Source organism: Harpia harpyja, chromosome 12 (genome assembly GCF_026419915.1).
Source record: "Harpia harpyja isolate bHarHar1 chromosome 12, bHarHar1 primary haplotype, whole genome shotgun sequence".
In the NCBI taxonomy this organism is placed as follows: domain Eukaryota; kingdom Metazoa; phylum Chordata; class Aves; order Accipitriformes; family Accipitridae; genus Harpia; species Harpia harpyja.
The window spans coordinates 21,162,538-21,184,851 of NC_068951.1; the positions used below are offsets into that span (position 1 = coordinate 21,162,538).

A 22,314-nucleotide genomic window follows, 5' to 3' on the forward strand; every position below is an offset into this window, starting at 1 on the left:
CAGCGGGCGTCGGGGGGTGCGGGGGGGGGGGGGGCCGAATGCAGCACCGTCCGAGTCTCGGGCGATTAACGCCGTCCTCGGGGATCTGCCCGCCGACAGCACCCACGGCTGCTTCCCGATCTGAGCCGAAAGCCGTTCGCTCCCCCCACCAGCCACCGTCAGGTCCTGCTTTAACACAGCTTTCGGCTGCAGGTCTCGAGCCCTTCCGCAGGTGTAGGGTACGGAGGGTGCAGCAGCAGCCCCAGGAAGCCCTGGCTGTTGGCGGTGCTAAATTTTCAGTACTGCAAGTGGCACTGCTGAAATGGGGTCAGCGAACGTTAGAGAACAAAGCAAAACAAAACTAACAACCCACCAAGCCTGAAGACGCATCAGCCTGGAGCAGATGCACACAGAGAGCAGAGGTTACTCTGGGGAAAGCTGGGAAAAACCCAGCTGCTGTTCGTTTCAAGGCCTGAGACCAGAATCTGTAGAGGAATCGAGAGCGTTCAGGTGGTCTCTCCCTCAGGATCAGCTCTGGGCAGCAGAACAGATGGACTACCTTCATCGTAGGGACAATGATCTAGAAAAAGCCCTTCCTGACAGAAGCAGAGTGTGGCATGCAGGAGAGAATCTGGGGGGGGTTTGCTTTTGTGCATCTTGGGCCATCGGATGCTGGCTGGGGAGCAGCAGGGAGCAGAGCTGCCTGCGAGAGGCTGCAGATACGAAGGCTCTCTGAACGGCAGGAACAGCATGGCGTTACCTGGCTGTACACAGGATTCACTGAAGCATTGGCACAGCAAGGAGTAAGGAACACATGTTGACAGTTTTGTTAAGGTAACAAAATGGAAAAAAACTATTAACAAAACCCTCTCTGCCAGCCGTGGGTAGTAAGGAAAGTAGCAAACTGGCAGTGGAGAAACACAGCAATACCCTTACATTGATTTGGTCCACTTAAACATAGTATTTATTTATAATAAAGGCGTTATGAGCATTTTCTTTCAATCCAGAAGGAGTCATTATGTACTGAGTGCTTTACATGATGTTATGAACTAACCCATTGATAAATTAGTGCTAAATTTTATTTGCAAAAAGGCATCTTTGGCAGGGATTCAACGTTGACTCACAACAATTGCTCATAGTGCTGACTTGCCATTGTTCAATATTTAGAGCCGCTCAGTCCACCTGGCATCCTGCCGTGTGGGTAAAAGTTACACTGGGATTGCAACTTTTATCTCACACAGAGATAAGGGGCAGCATTTCCAAAACAGCCCCTAATTTTAGGAGCTCAAACTGAGACAAGATGGTCCCGAGTTTCTCGCATCAGGAGTGTTCACAGCCAGATCAAAACATCTCACACTCAACATGCAAAATGAAGAGACACTATCAGGATCTTCCGTGACAAAAGCTGTAAGGCAATTGTTAACTACTCTAATAATGTCTATCCTAAATGACATGTAGCCTGAGAGCAAGGAAACATCCAGTACAAGAGCAGAGGGGCAGAAATCCCTGTGCCCCAGTCCTCTCAATCCACCAGGTTATCCTGCTTTCTACCCCTTTCATCACTCTTGGGCATAGCCTTAGCCCTGCCTACACTCTGCCTCACGCACAGCTCTCTGTACAAGAAACACTATGTTACCTCCTTTGTCTCCAGTCCAATGATCCACTGGGCAGCTTTCATCACAGAGACGAAATCTAAAGCCGGGATGCCAGCTGGGGAAAAGCGATACGAAGTCTCTCAATACATCTGATAAATGGCAGAGAAAGTGTGACACAAAAAATCTTTAGTTTAAAGGCAGAAGTTGTAGAAAATTGGGGTTTGTTCTTTCCATTCGTGGCAAACACGCCTCCAACCCCCATCCCCAATCAGTCTGTGGGATTGGTGGGACAAGCCTGCAGTCAGGAGAGCAAAGTATCCTCTTCTAATATTTAGGTCATTTGTGAAAGATACTGAGAGAAATAAGCATGAGGCTCCTGATGTTCATCACGGCTCCTGACAGAACCAGTCTATTGATTTTTGCAGAGGCGAACAGGCTGAAAGACAGCATCACACGATGCCAAGCCAGCAGCAGAGCACCAGGCAGCAGTGACAGTGGCTCTGCCCTTTCTATGCAAGTCAGGTGCCAGCCTGTCAACTACTGAATCAATCTGTACCTTCTACGGAGTACAACAACTTATTTCCTGTTTTAAGTAGAAGGTAGTATTGATCAAATACGCGAGACTGACATCAGAGCGTATGTGTTGGGGGAGTCCCCTATTCACATCTCAGAAGCAGCCTGCTTGGACCAGTCCGGCTATTCTCCATCAGGAAGCCCCACCTGACAGCCCACTGCCCTCCCTGGCTGCTGGTCCTGCAACTCGTGCCCAGGCACGGCTTAAACAACATCACCCTGTAAAACATGAACTGGCCCCCAAAAGCACCCACAGAGCAAGAACTGCTCCCCATGAGGTCAGGAATCCTGCAGAATGCTGTTAATGCTTTTTAAAAAAATGCTTTTTTAAAATAATTTTTTCTTCTTTTAATGGAAATATGCATAAGTGCCTTGAACAATCTACCAGTTTGCAGTACTTGTGAATACAACTGGAATACTCGTATTAATTTTACTGTACCACAAGAAAAATTTGCTGGACTGGCAAGGAAGGCAAGTTATTCTCAGCATAACAATGAACCCAAAACAGGTAATTTAAAAATTTATAGGAAAACATCCAAATGATTATAAAATGGGTCAACATTAAAGTCTAAAACTTTAAGCATCTTTACTTATTTAACATTTCAAAATTTAGTAGCAGTCACAGCCATGTTGTTCTGAGGCATCTCCTGATTTCAATTACATGTCTGGATAAATGGCTTTGCAAGCATTAAGAAAAATCACCCTAGTCATCATATGCCCAGTTGCAGACTAAAAGAATTTTTCAATAAGAAATCTCCCTCCAGCTACAGGCCCTTCAGTCTGAGGCTTAGAGGATAAACACTGACAATGAACTTAACGTTTCTCTCTAATGCAGCTTAAAAAATGTGTCTCTTGCCTTGCGTGGAGAAGTGACACGCTGCTTATAAAACATCTTGCTCAAATCTACTGTCTCTTCTATTATTAAGCAAGCAGGTTTCAGTTTAAAACTGCCACCTTACTGACTTCGTTAAAGCCACCTGGTATTTTATTAGTCTTCAGTAACAAAGTTTCCATCTCTTGCATGTAATTAAGTTGAATCCCAGGAACAATTTACTTGACTGATTTTTCATTAAGCATAGCAGCACGATAGCACTTCTCAAGTAATGGTTCAGTGGAAACTTTATAAACCTTTGTTAGAGAAACTGTCTGCTACCTTGCCACTTTTCACTTTTCAAAAAAGTACCACTTTATGTAGGAAAAAAAAAAATACTGAGGAGAGAGCCCAAGATAACTGTCTTAATATATTCCGAGCCAACCAAAATGTGTTTGTCATTTACTGAGCTGCATCTATTTCAGAGGTCTGCCTAGGGTATTAATAGTCCCTCACTATATCAGGCTGGAAGAAAATGTGAATTTTAGAGTCCTTAAATCATTCTGCTTTTCCACTGCAGTTCCAATAACAGCTTGTACTAGATAGCGTGCTGTAAAAATGAACAGAACTCAGGAATGTGCTGCAACTACACTTTTATTTTCCCCTCCTATGCCATGCTGATCAGCTGGGTAGAAAGCAAGAGACAGGTTGGGCTAAAAAAGTTAAAAAAATCATAATCACTCTTAAAGAAACAGACCACAAATGCAGAGGACGCAGTGATGGGTTTTGCTATTCCTTGTATAATCTACTTCTAATTACCCTACATAATTGCATGAGACAAAGCAATTACCTGTAGTCAAAGGTAGAGAACCAATCCAGTGGTTTCCATGCAAAGTTACAGCATTCATCTGCAGCTGACCTGAGCTGAATTTCTTGTCACTCCTGGGTGTGCGTGCCTCACCAGCTGGGGTAACATGTCAATCCCTACTACAGCTATCATGGATCGAGTCTTTTGTTCCTTCTCTTCTTTTCTTTGAAACAAAACTGATGGTTCAGCAGCAGCAGGAAGCCCTGGGCCACCTAGAAGGGTAAATGGAAATCTATTACCATTATGTACTTCAAAAATAACAAGTGAGTAATTTTCTTCTAATAGTAAGAATTATCCTGGATTAGTCTCCCTCCTGGAAACTAGTGAGCTCCAGGTATCTCAGTTATCTCTCTTTTATAAACTCTAGTCTATAAAAGGCTAACAGCATCCTTCAGTCAGTATTTAAAAAAAAAAAAAGTAGCATCCACATTTCAAAAAGTATGTACAGACCATGTACATTCATAGTGCATGTACAATGGATTTGACCTAACTGCTATGTTCAGTTAACCACTGGTGGCAGGACTGTTTTAAGCCAGAGCCAGGATGCCTGTTACCATTTGGTTGCCTGCTGTGGCACCAAAACCCCCTAACAGGTATGTGTGAAAAAGTGGGGAGGGATGGTGAGAAAGGGAAGGAAAAAGGTGGCTTAGAGACAGCACCCTAAATACCCAATCTGTATTTTTATGTCATAGGATAAGCAGGAAGCATATCAGAGACAACATAATTACCGAACTGTTGTACAGTTTATACTTTTTATGATTTAGAGTGAGTTTTTCTATAGGGGTATCCTCAATTTAACTGGAAACACGTTAGGGGTTCCACAAATTAAAATACTTTGGAAAACTTTGCAGAGTACTTTGTATCACTTCTGGAAAGGCTGTGCCAGCAGGGAGAGCATTTGAGTTGGTGGGAAAGCACTAGTGAAAAGAATGGGATACAAGCCTAAAAGCCAAGAAAGCCCAGTAAGTGGCAAGGGCCCTATTCCTCACCTTTACATATGAATGCAAGTGTTAAAATACAGATTAGGATCAAAAGCAGGAGAAAGGGAATGTAGGGGAGATGCTGGCTTGAGAAGATAAAAGGCATGGGACTAGATTTAAGTAGTTGTGGAAGAAGGCAGGTGGGAGGTCTCAGCCCCACAGAGTTCACAGCTGCATCCTTCCCCAGTTCCCAAAGAGTCCCAGAGAAGGACTCCGGAGTACAAGAGAAGATGTAATCTGAGCTTTTGCTTTCCCTTTCCCTTCCGTCACCTCATTTCCAGTTCTGTATTCAAGAACTGGACTTTTTGCTCTACTTGCAATAGCCTTCTTGTCTCATGTTGAAAGAGGCCAACTGATGTGGAAAAGCCCAGGGCATCTGTCTTCTCTGGAAGCAACAAACTGAACCAAAGCCAGGAACCTCCAAACCACAAGAGTAGGAAGGGATCTTGGGAGGCTGGCTGATACCGCCCTCACCATAAGGACTACTATCATGAAGTCATTAGGCCCAGCAAAAACTGTCTTCTGACAGGTGCAGGCAAGTGTTCCCTCGTCATGAGCTCTGCCAAAGCAGTGTTTGAACCAACAGGCTCATCACATGAAGTTACCTAGTGCAGACGCAGCATAGTATCCGTCTTAGATGTGGGGAGTGAAGCACTATTGACTCCAGTTTCTATGGTGTCAGGTGCCTGGCTCCAAGAAAATGTGCCTGCAACTACAGTTCTGAGCGCAATGCGTACTTTAGTCAGCTACAGTTTTCACCAGCTCATGCCACCCATCATGCAAGTAACACACTGTGAGCAAAGGCCACTCCACCTTTTTGTTATCTCAGTTTTCCTCTTCTTCAGGGCTTGCTAAGAGTGAGTGGGCATGCTCAGCCTGAATAAAACGCTTTCTGGCAAGAGCAGAACACACTAAAGAGAAAGGAGTGTGACACTAAATGCCAGCACCAGTTCTCCAGCAGGTTTTATGCAGGGAAGGAGGAAAGAAAATGTCATCTCTTTCCAGGAGTTTGACTGTTGAAGAACTGGTTTTCAAAGCTCAGAGATAATTGCTGTGTTGTTTTGTGATAGCCACATCCTCTAGATGAGTCTGCTGTCTCTTTAACTAGCAGATCTTGACAAACATCTCAGGGTTTTATGTTACACGCTTAGAAAACTACCATTACCTTGAACCCAAGAGGGATGAAGTATCACAGGACACCGTAATAATACTAATAATCCTTAGGAAATGGAGACTTCAATATTAACTGGTTGCAGGACTGAGCAAGAAAGAATCTCTTCTTCCCCCCTTTTGCCTCTTCTGTCTTTGTTGAAATTTTTGCCTGGTGCCCAGTTGTTGGCCAAAATATTTGCGCAGCAGGCACCCTCCTTCTTGCCCTGGTTCCTTGGATTCAGTACTTCGTTTTGGTGCCTTGCCTTTGAATGCAGTACCGAAAATACACACCAAAATGAGGAGGAAAAAACAAGAACAAAGCCATGGCCAGCATATTAGAAAGACATGCAGACAAAAATGTGTCACTGAGAACCCAAGCCAAACAACTGCTTGGACATCCTCAGTTTTGCCTTCTTTTTGGGAGTGTGACTCAGTAAACAAACCTTTTGTTCAGACACCTTGTTTCTCACACCCAAACCTACTGCAAATTGGGTTGGGTCACACTGAAAGAGTCTGCCACCCCTCCTAGCAACACAGGGCATCCTATACATACCTGTAACTTTTAATTAATACCTAACAAAATCTCAGTATTGCATGGATGACAGAGTTTTCAGCACAAGAGACAGAACTGCTTTTATTTATAGCATCAGCACATTATACAAATTCAAGCAAGCTCAGAGTCAGCAACTGGCAGAAATCAATCTAGCCTTTGCTATGTAAGTATCCTTTTCTTTGCAGCCCAAATGAAATAAAAGCCAAAGCAAGCAAATTCAACTGCATCTACTAATTGCCATGCTCCTTTTCAGAAGGTCCCAGGAACAAGGCAACAAAGATGACATTTAAGACCACCTTCACCAAAAATAGTTTTTGTTCAAACACTAAGTGTAGGCATCTGTATCTAGGATAGCTGACTTCTCTAACCTCAGAAGCCTCTCTTACTCTGAGGCCAGCTACCTTTACAGAGCACCAAGCATGGCCTAGCCAGCTCCACCTTCACCCTCAACTGCTGCCACCAATTTGGCTGGCTTGGCCCACTCACCCATCAGCTTTTCTGGTGAACAAAAATAACCTGCTCTGTAGGCAGATCTGCCCACAAGCCACTACTCCTCAACTCTGAGGAAAATTATTGAGAAGAAAAAGGGTACCAAAATTTATTCTTACTCTTAAGTGATGGGAATGATCTGTCCACTTCCCCTTGCACTCACCAGCTGAAACACGTTCAAGCATTAAAGAAGCTGAAGGGAAACACCTGGTCTAGAAGCCTTCAGCTTTTCTTTGCTTCAGCCCTTACAAAAGTATAAGCGATTCGGTATAGGGCTAGAAGCATTACCTATTCCCACCTATTAGATTTGCTCCCTCTTCACTTATTATCACTATTAACTATGCTTGACAACTTTAAGATGGGAGGTGGAATGCGAAATTCAGCTGATGACGTGGAAATTGGGTTTATCTTCCAAGGGATTGAGGAAAAGCAGCTGGCTTTCCTTTGGGGAAAAAAAGGGTTGTAGCTACTCACTTCTATTTAGTGTCTGGTACACTCACAGGACAGGGCTCTGGCTTCACAAACATGGCAGCAGCACTTTAGCCTGGTGATCTTACAGGTCAGGGATTGAGATCAGGGCCCCTTGCAGAATTCCATCATGAAGGGTATTTTTCCAGGACTTTCATCCTCACCCGGCTTGCCAGCCATAGGCAAATTCTTTCTGCCAGTCTGCCTCCTAAGGGACTGAGGAAGAAATAATATTTAATGGTGAAACACTAAGGTTTCATAGAAGCTTGTTCTACTTTCTCAAACACAAACACACTTCATTGCTTGTTGTTGTTGCTTTGAAAACTGGCCTCATCTCACACGACACAGAGGGCAGCTGCTCATTGATTAGAAGAGACTGTTTCAGGGGGGCTGCTGGACTCCACCACAATTAGAAGCCAATAGTGCCAATGGACAAGCAATGAAAAAATGTAATTAGATTAGCTCTAATCCAGCTAATTACATGGGGCCAATAGTCATGCAGCTAAAGCAAGCTCTCTACACTCTCTTCTTGTCCCCCTACACTGCTTGACACCTTTCTGCCCAGGAATAAGGGCAACCCAAATTACAAATAGATGCCCCAGATTACAAGTAGTTGCCCAAACTATGCTGCGATCTTTCTCTATCCACCCTATCTTCACAGCATAGACGTAGCAAATCCAGATGATTTTATGTACACAGCATCCTCCAATGGCAGCCTCCATTCCTCCGTGTTTCCGTCTCAAGGCCTATTAAACTGTACCCCTCCCCACCAATTACCCCCATTCCCAAGAATGTGTATTCTGCTTTAATCCTACATATAAGAAAACATCAGCTAGCAGATCATACGGACACAGCTAGTCCCTGTTCTGCCAGTGAAGATGCTGGTCAGTAGAGCATTTAAAGAATCTTGTTAATGCCCAGAGGCAGTATTTTCAGGTTTGTATTACAGCTGGAGTGCCATGGACATATTTTCTTCCCAGGCTTTTTCAAAACATCTAACACAGCTGCATCAACAGCCACGCAGCTGGCTGTGCCAGGAGCAGGCAAAGCTTCAGTACTGTAGGGTGGGACATCAGAGCACTCTCTTGGATGTTTCAAGCATGACTGGAGTTATGCTTTGGAATATTTCCACAGATTTGCTTCTGATGAATGGGCTGCCGTATTCTAAAGCTCCCCATTTACATTGAGCTGTGTCTTGGTGAAGTCTTGGGCTGCACACGCTGGCCCTGCTCCATCTTCATGGTAAGCCTAGAGTGCCCTGTGTAAGTGGGACAGGAAGTTGGCAGTCTCATTTTTAATCACTTGTGGTTTTGATTTCATTAGTGTTTTTCCACATTTTTATTCATCCCCTGTAAAATTTTCCAAAAAGCAGAAAGTCTAGTTCAGCCAGGTCAGACTGTGGAGGGTATACCAGTTTGCCCTTCCACAAGTCATCAGAACATACTCCCCTTGTCCCATCCTGCTCTGCCAAAATGAACCTAAAAACCGCTCTTGCATTAAGTATCACCGTATAGGAATTTAAAAAATCTCCTACTATCTTTATTGTCCAAGTGAAAAAGATGACAAACTGTGGGTAATGGAGAGGATATTCTGTGGGACTCCTGAAAACACACAGCCAATATCTATATAGTCATCAAAAAGAAAAATCAGTAGTCTTATGAGCTGATCTCCCACTCTCCCACTCTGTGCTCTTGTTGACTTCTGAATCATCTTTCACAGATCTCTGTGAGAGACACCAAAACATGCTGGTGTCTGAATCCAAGAAAATCTCTTACCCAGCAGCATATAAGGTTGCATCTCTGAATGAACATACTACGCTGCTAATGAGCTGAAAGCACCTCATGTCTTAAAATCACTTCTTTTCTGGGTCAAGAAAGAGAAGTTACAGTGTCCCACAATCTACCACAAGCCATACACAGAATATCCATGTCCCAGACATGACCCTGACCAGCAAGTGGCTGCAGGTATGCATGATGGCATAAGTATATGAAAAGTCCATGTGGATGCCTAAAGATATATATCTTGAGTTGGTTCAAACTCCTCTGGATACAAGTCAAAATATCAGCTTCCCTAGTGAGGGACAGTCCTAAGACAAGAGTTCAGAAGGCGATAAGCAATGGCATTACTTTTCTTCAAAAATCTGTATCCTAAGTTTGATGCTTGGGCATAAACATCATGCCTTTTCCAGGACACAATTCCAAGAAAAAAAATGGGGAATAAAACCTTTACTTAAAAGTCTCATTTTACAATTCTTGTAAATATTTTAAAAGGGCAACAAACAGTTACAGGGGACACAAGATACAAACACCTTAAAACATTCCTGTTTATTGAAATTCGTATTTGGTGAGTAATGTAGCCTCCAGGTTACTATAGCAGCAAGATCCATCACCTAGGTGACCAAGCACTAATGATGTCAACATTAACCTACCCCTACACACACTCTCACACTGTGCACATTATCAGACTTTCATTTCTTGCAAGATGTCTGTCTTCATACCAACAGACGGATAGTAACAGACCATATGGACAGTCTCCATGAGGAGTGAGCTTTCCTGAGGCCATCAGCCTGCGTTGTTAAGGAGGAGGGCATCACCTGCATAAGAGCTGGGCATCTTGGGCATCTTAGGCCTCCAACATGTGCAACCTGATTTACTACCAGAGTAATAAGTAGCAACAGAACTTGCATAAAAGCTCTTTGGAAAAGCTTTTGACGGACAAGGAAGTCACTTAACATACTAGAGGGTCTGAAGTATAAATCCGCACAAAACAGCAGGAATCTCTTGGAAAATGCATTGGCAAGGTCTTCCCCCAAATAAGCATTCCTTTTGGGAAGTCAAACTTTCACCGAGGAACACCAAACCCAATAAAATAAATTCCCAAATCAATACATTATCTATTCCATGGGGATGATCTATTCCAAATAAACCTGTGCTTTCTATCTGATCAAGGCCTTGCAAGCAAGTCTTCACGACACAACACAGCAGAGCAGTTCAAGAGCTTGCCCTGAACCACTAGCTGGACAACAGATCAGGAGAGCTGCACGAGGTAATCAGACTGGTGATGTCACTCAGAGAGAGTCTGTGTGTCTTCATACAGCACTGCATACGGTTGAGGACATGCTCTCAGCTACGTGGTTTCACTAATGCTGTTTAACTCTGGATATCTGAGAAACACTCATGAGTACAGATGTGTTTGTTTACAACCAAGCAACATATCACTTTGATTACAAAGAAAGATTAAACTCAAGATTCCTGAAAAATACTGATTTTTTTTTGGTAACAACATTACATAATTGGTAACTTCCACAGTCTAAAAGGGATTTTGGTTGGTTGGGTTAAAGGGAATGAAACGGAACTGGGATTTTTTCCCCCTTTTGTTAAAGGCTGCCTTTATATCCCAGAGAGAAATTAACGGAGGCAGAAATCTTTCCCTCCACTTTAATAAACAGGGATGACTCATTATTTCCCCATTTTGCTTTAAATATCCTGTCATCATTGTGATTTGCTTTGTTCAGCTATTCTCTCAACTTCATACAGCACCCGCTGTAATGACGCAGGAAGTCCTCTGTGGTTCTTTTGCCCTTTCAATACGTCTCTCATCAACAGAGTGCTCTGACCTTTAAACATCACTTACTTTACTTGCCCAGCAGACACTTGCAACCCCCAAAGACAGTGTTTCATTGATCATGCTTTCCTAGACAGTAGGAGATTACACTGTCTTGACAGAACCAAAAAATTATGCCATACCTTTGCAAGCCTTTACCCTTATCGAAGCACACTCAGATTTTGTGCTGCAGTTTAAATTTTCACAAGTACAGTGAGCTGTTACAGCTTCACTGATGCTTCAGTAGGTAGGGAAACCTCTTGAACCAAATTTATTTGTTTGAAACCTAAGTGTTTGCTTCCTTATCTTTTGAACATCTTTCACTGCCTATTGCTCCATGTTCCTTAGGCTGAGTAAAGGCCACGGTGTCTTTTAGCTGCTTATCCATGCATAGGTTGAGCAAAGACCATTAGAAGCCAAGCCCTTCATAATTCTGGAGAACAAAAGAGTAACTCTGTTCCTGATAAAGCCAGTTTTCTTGTCTGTCTCTCTCTGGCTGACAGTGGGATAACACCAGCAGAGGAAAACAAGATCAAACTAGTGCTGGATCTGAGAAGATAAAAGAAGAGACAAAATTCAGAGAGAAAGGAACCTTGGGCAGATGAGAGAAATAAGAAACACATTTCTACAGCAAAGGATATTTTACACTGCGGCTAGATGAGGGCAAAAGATGCCAGGAGAAAACAGGGTCTTTCTGTTTCAGGAAAGACAACATCTGCTGGGAGAGGACTACTGGGCCCTAAAAGATTCAACCTCAACACAGAAAACACTTGAGCAGTGGAAAACAAAAAATAAGAGCGTGGAAATGAATAAATGTTTTATTGTTTGCTGAGAACTGTACATTCTTTGTTGTGGATAAATGCAGCTTGAATTTTGCAAAGCTTTTGTATCTGCTTGCTTCCATCATGAAAACGCCCTTCAGAGGTGAGCCACTAACCAGGAACGCCCAAGGGCTCCCAGCCCAGTCAAAGGAGAGGCTGGAGCTGTCTGGGGGGGCTGAGGCTCAGCCCTGGCTGCGAGAGCCACTAACAGCAGTCCAGATTCCATGAGAGAGAAACCAAAGGACACACATGCCCTGATTTGCTGATACCAGGCAGTGAAGAGTGTCACTTGGTGACTGTCAGATGAATTAGCCGAGGTGAACAGTTGTCCTGGTTAAACCACGACAACAGTATACATCTATGTAGTTAACGGGCCAAGAAACTCTCCATGGTTTTTTGTGTGTCAATTATACGAAATAATGCTTTTCTAGTTCATATCTCTAACCGTCCTCTTCAGAGGATTGTATATCCAAGGTCAGCATGTCTTTCTGGACAACTGAGTACCTTTAATGAATAACTGAACTTCAAACAGTGAATTTAATTAAAATGCATCACTTCACAAGTGCTGAATATTTTCTCTAGTGACATGACGCAATACTGCCTTCAGTGCAAAGACACAAGATAAACAAGGAACATTTGAGGTTTGCATATCACTCTGCATGACTTAACTTCCTATTACCTTCTTCCTTTTTCTTTTTAAATATGTATTTATATTTGTATATTTAGAAGAGATAACAGGCTAACTGAACATTTCAGAACTGCCAACAGCTGCTCAGGTGGCAATCTTGCCATTATGAGGTTGCAACCATCCTCAACTCTTCAGAAACAAGACTTCCTTCATTAAGCATTTGGTTGGTCTTTCCTGCAGGAGCAGTGAAATGCTGAGTGCTTCCAACTCCGTAACTCTGAGAAACAAAATGGGTCCTAAATGCTGTCATCCCATTTTGACTTCCATTTTTATCACTCTCAAAACCAAGATGCAACAACAGGAAAAGCCAGTAGCATTTTGTCTGTTGTTTCAAAGTGCAAGAGCAGCTCAGGATGACACCTGAAAGGCAGTAGCATAAAGCTTCATATTTTACATAACGACAAACAAGAGAAAAATTATTAATTTGTTTCTTTGTGGGAAAGGCTCACACTAGAGAAACCCCCAAAAACAGGACAGAACTGCTTGAACAAATCATGAAGAGAGACCTTCAAAGGAAAGGGGCACAGAACCTTTGGACTACTCTTCTTTCCCCTTTTTATAATGCACAGAGGACACAAAAGGGGCTTTTCGGTAGTTCATTCTTATTCTAAAAGGAATGTTTTGCTCCTGCTTCTCTTTTACATTAAAAATTCAAGTCTTGCTTTGAACAGAAGGCTCCGAGGCAAACAGCATCAGACATGCACAAGTCAGGATCAAGAACATTGGTAAGGACATTTGGTTAGTGCCCATCTTACATTGGATTCTCAAAGTTGCAGATGAAAGTCAACAAATTTGAAGATTCAAAACCAAAACTAAACCAAATTTAAATTGCTAATGGTTCAGCTTTAAAATAAAAATAATGCCCTCCAAAAATTCGCATCTATCTTTGGGCAGAGGAAGCCTGTCCTTCATGCTTGAAGAGAAATTAGTGATAAATGCCTTTTCATTGCCTTTGACGACAGTTTATATTGATGGGTCTGTGGCTGAATATTTATTGCAATTTGGTCTGTAGACAGTCTCTCTAGGTGTGTCTGGAAGAAGTCCCTCTTAAGGAAAAGGAGTAATCAATTTGTTCATCCAGTAAGATCTCCTGTGCTATTGGGACTTTCAGTGAGCAGCAGTGTTTCAAAGTAAGTGTTCTGCCCCTAAGCTGTGCTGACAGAGCCCTGCTGGGCTGCTGCTAAAGACCAAGTGCTGGCCCATGACAACACGTATCCAAACCTGAATGAGAGCTGCTCCTTTTGTTCAGTTCATATCAAAGGCAGGCAGGCAAGCCAGCAGTTTACACTGAAGCTAGAGAAGGAAAAGTATTCCAGTGTCTGGACAGGCTTAACACACGCTAAAGTCCATGTTTGGGATACAAGTTTAAGATACTTGATCACAGCCTGTGAGCTCAGCCCTAAAAGATGAGCCTGTACAGTCCACACGAAAACAAAAAGAGACCCATCGACACACTGTGGAAGACACTTAAGCACTACCACGTCTTGAAGCACTTTACCTGTCTTTCTCCCTCTTCTCCTCTTCCCAGCATATTGTCTTGCACTGCCAAGCCATGTTTCCTGTCCAGAAGCCTGCTTTTTTTCCAGGATGTGTGCTAAATCAGGCAGTGCTCTCATAAACAGGCTGTAACTTACCTTTTGAGACAGGCTTGAATCCCAAATCCTTCTTCTGCTGAAGGGAATGGTACTTCCTCAGTCAGCTGGTCTCTCTTCCAAGTAGAAAAGCGGCAGAGCTGTGGGAAAAGGACTGGAGACTATTATTTCTTGTGCTTCAACAGAACCAACTTCAACATTTAAGTCTGTTGTGCCTGCAAACATGCCAGAGAATTTTCTCCCCAGCATACTTCTTAAAGGAGGAGGAAACCTTCTTCTCTCTCAGACTGGTTGTTGGTGAAACTATCTGCTTCTAAAAAAAAAAAAAAAAAGCATCTTATTTGTAAAGCAAACACTTCAGTTTTGGAAGTCAGTAAGAGGAAGCAGATATGGTGCATTTGATGACATTTTGCCCGTTTCTTTCTCAGGGTAGAACTGAGCTTTCGTAACTGAAAATGATTGTAACTCTTTTTCCCTGTTCTGCATCCATGTTTTTGATGGATTGCCTACTGCATGTTAAGTTAGGGGTGGTGAGCGCCTGCTCGTGTTCTCAAATTCATGCGGCTATGTTGCCCTAGTTAGGATTAAATGATACATTACACCCCAAGTCGCCCTCTGCTAATGCCTGCTAGACGTTTTCTGGCATCAGGTTTTAGAATTGGAGCTGGTTGGGAATTTTCCGCAGGGGAGATCTTCTGAAAGAGAATTCTGTTTCTGAGAAAACAGAAATTTTCCATGAGGGGAAAAGAGTTGTTTCTGCCAAAAAAATTCTTAGAAGCTTGGTTTGTAAAGAAGATCGAAACATAGTATTCATTTCATTTTTAATTGACTTGGACTAACCAAACTGCACAATGCCCCAGAGGATCCACATCAATTTTGGGTACTTTCAGATGGAGACAGTCCAGCCAGAGAGCCCAGTCTCAGACAAAGTGAGGGCTGTGACTATAATTTTCAGATGGCCGGGTGTGACTGCCTCATTTCTGACAGCCATGGCCACAGTGTCACAGGTGCCTGCTGTGCAGGGTGGGAGTTCAATAATCCTCCCCGGTTACAGAGCGGGGTAGAAGGTTGCACCAGCACCACGCAGGGATCTCCGCCTGCAAGACACAGGCCCAGACACAAGTTTTCTGGTGAGGGAGGTGGCACTTCCCAGTAATCCCCAGATGCCTTCTGAGCTAGCATTTCCATCTCCATGTCCTTTCCTCCCTGCTGGAACCCTCTCCTCCACTGGAAAGGAGAGCACCCTCATCTCTCCCATCCCTTTCCTCTCTCAGCTCCCATCCCTGCTCCCTCACCCCTCGCACCCCGACTCCCCTCCAGAGTAACATACCTGGTGGCTGCTGCCACTCAGCAGCTCCACATTGACACTGGGAGTAGCTGTACCTGTCTTCTCCTCCCCATCCCACTTCCTTTGGTGGCTGCCTTCACCCCACACAGAGGCACAAACTCTGCTTGGCACCACTAAACTGGGCAATGCACACATGTAGAGCCACAGTGGCACCCTCCATGCTGGTTCCCACCTGTAAGCCTGTCACAGGGAACATGAATGGGAGACAAATCCACTGCAAAGCAGACTCCCTCCAGTCATTTGCTTATAGAGCAAAAGTTTCTCCTACAGCTGGGAATGCTCCCAAGGCTTGGTTTTCATTAATTTTTTTTTTGCATTATTAACAAAAACGCCTGACCTCTTACATTTGGCTAAAAGGTCGCCCTCCTCTGCCCACTGAGTACTGATCAGCAATGTCTTGAGACATGGACTATCCTGAAGGCCAGCTCTAAAGTCCTCCAAGCCACCAGTAATAATCTTTTACATTTCAGTGGGCTCTCAATCAGGCTACAATATGCACAGAAACATCAAGGAAGCCAGATCCAAAGCCTGAAACTGATGTCACCATGAACAACCAGTGTCTGGCCCGGATCTGCCAGACTCCACTACTGTGGAGGCAAAAAGGGACAGAAAATTACCCACTTTGGCACAGGAGTTTTCTTTGAGGTGTGGTGAACCTCAGATCAGAACTGCCAGTACTCTATCTGGGTAGAGATAGCTTCTCACTTACCTTCTGCCTCCTGAAGTTAAAGGCCACACTGTAAGATGAGGACAATCAAATTAAAACCATCTCCTTGGCTGTCACAGGACTTTTGACCCTGGATCTGTGGATGACTTTTTTTTTTCCCCCCCTCCAAATAAAGCAAAACCTCCCTGTACAGTGAATGTAAACCTGTAGGCATTGCAGACCTCTCAGAAGCAGACCACACATGTCCAGAAGTTCAGCAGCTACAGGGTGACCTCACTCCAGCAGGGTGCTCCAGACAGCGTTATTTCCAGCAGCCTTCAAACAGCTCTAAACTCTGCCAGAGGATAAGGTTGGAGAGGTGTGGAAATGTTGGCACAAAAAGCAGTTTCACTCAAGTAACAAATAACAGTGACGTGGGTATCATCACCCAGTGCTCTCCAGGAAAGGCTGCAGGCCAGTCCTGAGAACAGCCTTTGTGTCAGGCCATGAAGCCATTGTCTGGGCAATGTTTTGAGCTCATTTGTCCCTTTGGTGTACCAATTTAAATGCCGTTTGATTTGCAATTGCCTTTTCTTATCCTTAGAGTGCTAATGAATAAGACAGCAGTGGAGGGAAACAGGGTCTGGTTTAGCTATTGACGCTGCATGCAAATTGCAAGTGTCAGTCTGAACCTGGGCACTAGGCACATAGATTAGTCCTTAAACCTGTCACTTCTGGAAGCAGCACAGCAAATCAAACTGCTGCAGCAGAAACAGTCTTTTTAGGACTAATGAATCGACAGAATAGGAAATCAAAGATCTGATCTCCTCTGCTGAGTTCAGAAGATTCAGTGCAGACTGCTGTCTAGTCACAGAATGATACAGATACCATTTGACTGGAGAGCAAGGTTCACCTGTAATAACACCCTGCCAGCTAGCTTAAGATCAGAAGGAGACTGTCCCAGCCACCTGCCTACAGCACAGAACTGACAAGAAACAATTGCGAAAGCTCACCCACTAACAGAGCCCATCACTGACATCAGAAACCCAAATATAAGTGTTTATATGAACAGGGCAGCATTTTGAAAGCAGAGGTAAAACACTGGCTGCTTTATAAATCTGTTACCAACTCCAGGTATTTAGTGCCCCACACAGCTGTGTGTGGGTGTTGACAGTACCTGGCTTCCTACAGTTAGTAAAGTTCACCCTAGTCAACGTATGCTAGTGCTGCTCCCATCCCTCTCCACATCACCATCAAAATTCTTGTGTGCCTGACACAGTGCTGTGAGCCCCATATGTGATGTATTCATAATCTACTCTTGCTTTGCCTAGTCACTATTTTCTAATGATATACAAATAGTGGCCTACAAGAAACCACGTTGCCTGCAGCAATGACAGTGGATGATACTCTTTACAACTGGAGAAAAAATCATTAGACATAAATAACTGCACTTCTTACATGAGATTCAGCAATTACAGAACATTTCCTGAAATATCCAAAACAGCCCCTTGAAAAAAAGGACTGAAAAGACAAATGGCAGAAATTGGAAGGAAAGAACAAGAGTGGAAAGAAGTGATTTGCCAAGAAGATTGGGATTTTTGAAGTGAAGAATCAGACTCGATAAGAGAGGGAGTAACTAACAGAAAACAGAGCTGCAGAAAATGTCCTTTATGGACCTGGAAGTTCAGAAGCAAGGACTGGGAGCATCAGAAGAGATAAAGACGATTTACAAACCATCATATCCCCAGATCGGAAACGGTTCAGCTCATGTGGCTGACTAAACACAGTTATCTGAGTCAAAGACAGGTAACACAAAACTGCTGTTCACACTGCAGTGCTGTGTTACAAGAATGCTGACAGCTCTGCTGCAAAACTGTATCTTTTCTGACCCTTTGCTTCACTGCCCTATCTTGCTCAATGTTCTTTTTCCTGGAGGTTTTTATCTAACATGAAAGAAGTATGTAGGATGAGGGAACAGCCAGGTCAGCCAGGAGACTGCAGAAAGCTGACTCCACAGCAAGGGGCAGCTGTACTGGCAGCAGTGCCAACTGCCCAGGAACAGGCAGCAGAGCCTACACAGCTGGTGGAAAAGAGCTGAAACCACAAGCCACACAGTAATATCTCACCTTGGGTGTTACCTGCCCAGCAGATGTTTTTCAAAACTAGATTACAGTTTACTGCTCATTCTGAAGAGCCATTAGCCAACATAAACTTCAATACAATTATTAGCAATTCCTAGGGTTTGCACATCTTTATTAGTAAAATAAGGACTTTCTTTTTGGAAGTGGGATGTCTAAAACTGTCAATAACTGTACTCATGAATTTAGCCTACTTGCTTTTTCCCATATGAACCTTATACCAGAGCACGCTACAAACTATAACATCACCTGTGCACAGCTGTCATGTGTTACTAATTACCAAAAGTGCAATGTGTAGTCAAGGGAAATTTAATTTACTCCAGTCAAGGCTAAAATAAAAAACATAGCTCAGAAGAAATATTCAGCTGAAAGAAATGAACTCACAACTTAATGCTCTTTTAAAAGTTTCTGTACAGAAGTTTAAATTACCCCATGCTAACTTCCAGTTTATTCTCATATCAAAGATATAAAGAGGAAACATTTTAAAATTGTAAAGTAGCAGTAAGGAATGAGACATGTGCTTTTCCCTGATATTTTAATAATTTCGGTTTTGTCACCATGCCTCTCCCCTTCCACCTGCAGTTTCCACCCAAACCGGGTGAGTACCCAAGAGAAGGGAAGATTGGCATTAGAAATTGGAGAGCTGGGCTCCAGCTTCCCAAGCAACACCAAGAAACAAGGATACTTTCAGCCACTGTCCGTCATAGCTCTTTCACTCTCTGTTCTTTGTAAAATATCTGTTTCTTACATTAGATAAACTGAAGCCAAAATTCCAATCCTGTCTGCGTAGTGTATACCATATTACATGTATTGCACCCTGATAGCCTACAACCTAGTATGGCAAACCATTTCATCTTTTAAATTAAATAGCAGATATTTACAAGCTATTCACAACCTCCAATGAACTCATGCTTCTCTGTAGGTTTGTTACTGTTTCTGTTATGTTAGCTTTATCTGTGCTTTTTTTTTTTTTTCTTTCTAGAACATTGCTCTGATATGACTTACAACTAAGATTCAACCCTAATCTGCATGCCTGTGTTTCATAAGTGCTCCTCAAACATGAACCACGTGCACCATCACAAAGTTAAGCCTAAAGGATTTCCCTACTGTTTTAACAGCCTGAAGAAACATTACAAAAACCTAGCTCTGCCAATACACTGGTGGTGTTTGTGAGATTGTTCCCCTACTTCTTTAAGAAATAATTTCTAGGGCAAAAACATTTTATGTAAAAATGTAGTATTACTGTAAATCCTTAAATGCTGTTTTCATGTAATTGCATATTAGCTGGCATGACCCACCACTCTGTACTTCCAGAGATGGAAAAAGATGAGGAAATTCAGCTGCTGCAAGCTAAGTTTTACAGCCAGGTGAACCTTTGCACCTTTTAGTCTCTCCAGACTGCATTTCTCAACCTGTCTAGATGCCTAGAAGGCTCCAATACAGCCTGATTTCTCTTAGTAACACATTTTCTTTTAATTCTGTACAATCTGTAGAGGCTGTTAAAGAGCTAAGGCCAAAAACTTGGCTTGCTCACATCTCAGTTGTTTAAACACTATACTACACATACTGCATGCCTTATTTAGACAGCCCGAATTATAGTTACGAAGACTTATTTATTAATGCTGGAATACACAACATTCTTAAACTTGCCAAAACAGTCCTAAAAATCTATACAGTCTCTATTCTTGCTTTTTGCTCAAATTAAATGCAAACCTAATACTCTCCTGCAAGTCTCTAAATAACACTAAGCAATATTAAATTCGGTTCAACATCTGTTTTAATAGCAGAACCTTGTTAAGCAACACTGACATTTTTACCATTCTGAGTTTCTTCATGGTGGGACATGAGGCATTCCCAAAGGCTGCCACAAGAGGAAGAAACAAGAACTGTAACAGGATCCTCCATGACAGTTCAGTACAAGGAATTTGCTTGGGAAGAAATGGAAAAACACCTGCTGTTGATTTAATTTCAGGCAAGGAGAGCAGACAACTCCAGTTGTAATTGTTTACCTTGAACAGTACATACACAGCTGTTCCAACAGATATAAACAGTAGCATATATATTTATCACTTGTTTTTTCCAAACAGATCCACCCCCCCCAAAACATATCTAAACTATATATTACAGCACATTGCTTATCCTCCTTCACTCCAAACATGCCCTCTTGGTCAATCCTTTAGCACTACCATTATTAAGAACACATACGGCAATTCAGTTAGTGTCACCTCCAGACATGTAACTCTCCCTTGGAGGATGTAATCCTGTGTATCGGAGTTACGCTCAGCCCCACCACAACACAGCTGGAAAACTCTCCTGCGATAGATGGTGAGGAAACCTTTAGCATGAAGGGTCCATTTATGAAAAGTGACAGAAAGCCAATTGTGGCCAGGGCATTTCTGAGCAAGAAAACAAAATTTCCTTACTTTTGTCATGTAAGAATCTCCAGTATAAGCCCTCTAAGAAAGAGCTTGCCTTTATATTTTGTTGTGAATACAACACACTTACCAAAAATCTAATTATATGTCAGCTGTATAACTCAGGGTTTGGTGGTGGTGGTTTTTTCAATAGAGGTGAGTCAACAGATAATCTTTAAATAGGAAGCAGAACAGGTCTTTTCTATCGTGAAATAGCCAATTTCCTTCAAAGAATGCAATATATTGAAGTGTCCCTCTCCTCCCTCAACTTCTTTGCATATTTTGATTTTTTGGATATTTTGACCTGCCTCCAGTCACATGGGATTTAAACTGGATGTACCCAGGTACACTTGTAAATACCAATTACATACACTGGAAACAACTCGTCACAAGTTCAGTGTGCTCAGATTAAGTTGAACACTGATTTAAAGAGATACCATGCAAAAGAACAGAGTTATTTTTTCCTCAGTATGATACTAACCATCAACTTGAATTACAATATGCTGAAAAGCTATAAGAAACACCACTTAAAACAGCCTTACAAAGGCCAAAACCTTTGGAGAAAAGAATACAGATATATCATGAGAAATGACCAAAATGACATCAGAAAATAAAGGTAGTGCACCCAATGAGATGGCACCAGCTCAAGTGAACAGCCACGTAACGGAAAGCAATACGGACAAGAAAATTATTCAACAAAGCAGCCAGCAAAGGTGTAGAATAAAGGGGGGAAAAAAAGGGTAGCAGCAAAAGGAAAACCAATGAAGTTGCCTGCTAGGAATGACTTGGCAGGCCACAAACAGAAGCAAACTTACTGAAAGCAGCTTTGTCCACGACCTGTTCCCATGGGCTCCAGGGCAACTTTTACTCTGGTTCCTAGAGATGGCAGCTCATAAGGCAGGTCCTGCTGATCAAGTCTGCCAGGAAAACAAATTTTAAGAAGTCAGTGCAACATCTCCTTGCATTTCCCATGCCTCCTCCCACCAGGGCCATTTCATCCAAACACTCAGTCAAGTACCCAACTTGCCCACTCTTAATTAAAATATGCAATTTGTTTGACTGCAAGTATAAAGTACTCCTTCCGCTTGTAACCTGTGATCTTACTGCCAGTGAGGGAGAAAAATACTAACATTTTATATAAAGACTCAAACAGGTGTAGCCTCTAGTGGGGGCTATAAAAGACCAAGTAGTTTTGTCTGCATGGTAAATATGTTCCTGGCAGGAAATAGGATTTTTCAGTAATTTTGCTAAACAAAACCATCTGAAGAATCTGCACCAAAAACTCCTGAAGGTTTTTTGGGTGGGTTTTTGGGGTTGTTTTTTTTCTAATGTAACACACTCTCGTGATAGTTGCCACACTGCATAACTTGGGGTATTACCTGTGAAAAACAGAGGCAGACAGCTTCAAAGGCAGAGAGACCACAGGATTTCCTAAGGAAACAGTTACCAATTGCACACAATTTCGGCTCTTAAAATTCAGAGAGAAGGGAAAGGCCAAAAATTATCAAGGATTCACTTCCACTAATCCTATCAGGTCCTGTCTCTAGATGTGATGCAGGAAATAGCATCTCCTCTCTTTGCCTTGGTCATGCAAGA

General features: G+C 42.8%; 1 long non-coding RNA gene across 3 annotated transcripts; it reads right to left on the reverse strand.

Moving 5' to 3' along the window:
* Positions 1–7,477: 7,477 nt before the first annotated feature.
* LOC128149526 (uncharacterized) lies at positions 7,478–22,009 on the reverse strand. 3 transcript variants are annotated; one of them, XR_008237662.1, is made up of 4 exons: positions 21,534–22,009; positions 20,114–20,232; positions 14,215–16,521; positions 7,478–7,684 (listed from the first exon to the last, which is right to left on the reverse strand). It is a non-coding gene; the product is annotated as an uncharacterized LOC128149526 (long non-coding RNA). The 3 variants fall into 3 exon arrangements; XR_008237661.1 differs by lacking the exon at positions 7,478–7,684 and having other exon boundaries at positions 12,426–16,521; positions 20,122–20,232; XR_008237660.1 differs by lacking the exon at positions 7,478–7,684 and having other exon boundaries at positions 12,426–16,521.
* Positions 22,010–22,314: the final 305 nt, after the last annotated feature.